This window comes from Cornus florida, unplaced genomic scaffold (assembly GCF_030987335.1).
Source record: "Cornus florida cultivar Cherokee Brave unplaced genomic scaffold, ASM3098733v1 CherokeeBrave_3.0.0_Hap2_Chr01, whole genome shotgun sequence".
In the NCBI taxonomy this organism is placed as follows: Eukaryota; Viridiplantae; Streptophyta; class Magnoliopsida; order Cornales; family Cornaceae; genus Cornus; species Cornus florida.
In genome coordinates, this window is record NW_026775571.1 from 57846555 (window position 1) to 57849219 (window position 2665).

The window sequence follows — 2665 nt, forward strand, 5'->3', positions numbered from 1 at the left end:
AGAGGGCGGAGGCTTTGCCGGACACGAAGAAGGCAACACAGAGGAAGTAAAGAAGGAAAAACGGAGGCTGGGGAAGTGGAGGCAGCTCCACACTTCAATGGAGGCGGCTCCATTGAAGTGGAGCCGGCTCCACAAAGAGTTGAGGCGGCTCAACTTAAAATTGGAGCTGGCTCAACTGAAAATTGGAGGCGGCTCCAATTTTATAAAGTGCCCAGTACGTGAATTTTGTGATTTCAGGGCTCCAGTGTGTGTTTAAACTTGGTTGGATGGATTTGAATGATGTAATTAAATAGGATTATACCCAAGAATGATTAATTATACCCATGAATGATTAATTCATGTTAGGAACTTGATCAACTTGGGATTTAAAATTAAATTCACATGCGGTTTACGTCTTGGAAGAAATTAAATTTCTTGTCGTGATGTTTAAACAAATTTAATGGAGAGGTTTTAAAATGATGTATTTAATCTATTAAAAGACCTAGAATTATTGGTTGAGGCTATGGGAGTGGAGGTCATGACTTTTAATTATTAATTAAGCATGCAGTCAAGGAGGGTGGAAGGGTTAATTTCTAGCGTGGTACTAGTAAATTAAACGGACTAAAATTTAAGTTATTTTTGTGAGGTTATATAAATGAAATATATAATGTATGGGTCCCAGGAATGTTGGTTTCTACTATAGTTATAGACATCATGAAATTTAGATACTAAATTATATGCTGTCAGGAGCAGTGGAAGTTGCAATTGCTAGTCTCGCTTTAGAAAACTAAATGGACTAGCATGGAGGTGGTTTTGGCATTCAAATAAAATGTGTTCAGTTTTTATATCTGAGTATCATTAGATCATGCTTCGGACTTATAGTTGGGGATTAAATAGTCGCCATGAGAATTAAATATTAATTTACATGCCAACAAGGATTGAGGAGGATTTATATGCTAGTCTTCGTTTTAATAATGTAAATGAACTAGTATGGATGTATTGGTTGGGAATTCTAGTATAATGTGCAGTTATAATTCTGTTATTCATTATATTATGTTATGGATGATAATTGTTGAACTGTCATAATTTCTGTTCTGTCAATTATATGGAAATTGATGGCTTAAATTGTTTGTCGGTACTTTAACAATTTAAAAGGAGGATCTATGATTATAATCATATACTGGATGCATAATAGGATCTTAATAATACCTGTTTTCTATTATGCTGGTTCATGGATATACTTGATTTTCTAATGAATGTGCATCACTGGTGGATCATTTGCATTATATGTACCGGTATGGGACGATGACATATCAGGGATGGATTAGATCAAAAAGCTAAGTCCTACCCTTTCATACATACGGAATGGATTAACTAAAACAGTTAAATCCTACATGGATGCATGTCCTGTCAACTAAAACAGTTGAACGACAAAACGGATGTTTGTTTTATCTTTCTGCGTTAGGAAGGAATTTATATATATATTTATGGTACCGTGATACGAGCTTGAGTCTCCTAATCACGGTTAGGGTGCGTATATTGCAAAGGTTGAGTAGCTAGATATAGCTAATGTTCCCTGGTAGGTCTAGGTACTTGGCCGCTGAAAAGCGTGTTTTATATGTCACCTTCTACCCAGGCTGAACTATGTTATAGGCTAGTGAGCATCCTATAGTGTGTATATATATATATGGACTATTGTAGATATTGCCGAGCTATCAAGGATGTATCTGCGTATCGGGTTTATGTATGGATTGTAGTAGATTGGAACTTGCATGTGGGCCTGACCCACTTCTATTTTTCAGGTATTCCCCTGTACTAGGCTTAGAGTTGGATCGTGTTGATGCAGATACAGACACTCACTCTTCCGGTTATATAGGATTTTCTTTCTATTTTGGTTTTGGATTTTAATTCTGTAAATTTATTTAAAGTTTTGGAATTAGGGGTCCACTAGATGGATTCCCGAGTTGTACGGATTTAAATTATATTAATTTATTATTTAAGGTTCGAGGATTTTCATTTTAGTTTTCTTTCAGCGCATTATTATCTTATTCTTAATTCAGTTTTATTCTTGCCCACTAGATGGATTCCCGAGTTGTACGGATTTAAATTATATTAATTTATTATTTAAGGTTCGAGGATTTTCATTTTAGTTTTCTTTCAGCGCATTATTATCTTATTCTTAATTCAGTTTTATTCTTGCTTGTTTACATATTGACAGTTGGTATCCCTCAGATCTGTGCTCGGACTTGATCACCCGTGGCTCTAGAATCGAGTGGTATCACAAAAACTCTGCCTATGTATTTTGATGATAATGAGCACATTCCAGCAGGTGCTCATCGCCTAAATGCAAGTGAAGTGTTGGTGTTTTTGTTGATGAGCACCCCTGGCTACTTGCCCATCAGATGGGAAGGGGGCCAAATAGCAAAGACATATAACCCTCGCAGAGTCCCTCTGCAATTTGGTTACGATAGGGGGGTACCCTCGTAATACATCTTTGTGGAGGGCGAGGACTCTTACGAGAACAGCTTCACGCGGTTTGTAGCGGAGTACATTGGGCTACTCCTCGAAGGAATTGGCGGTGTCTTCCTGCCGGGAAGAGGCAGGGTCCTGAGATGTACAGAGACGGCCTGCTCGCTATGGGCTATTGAGCTAGCGAGCTGGAAAGATTTTTGTCAGAGTCTTGCCC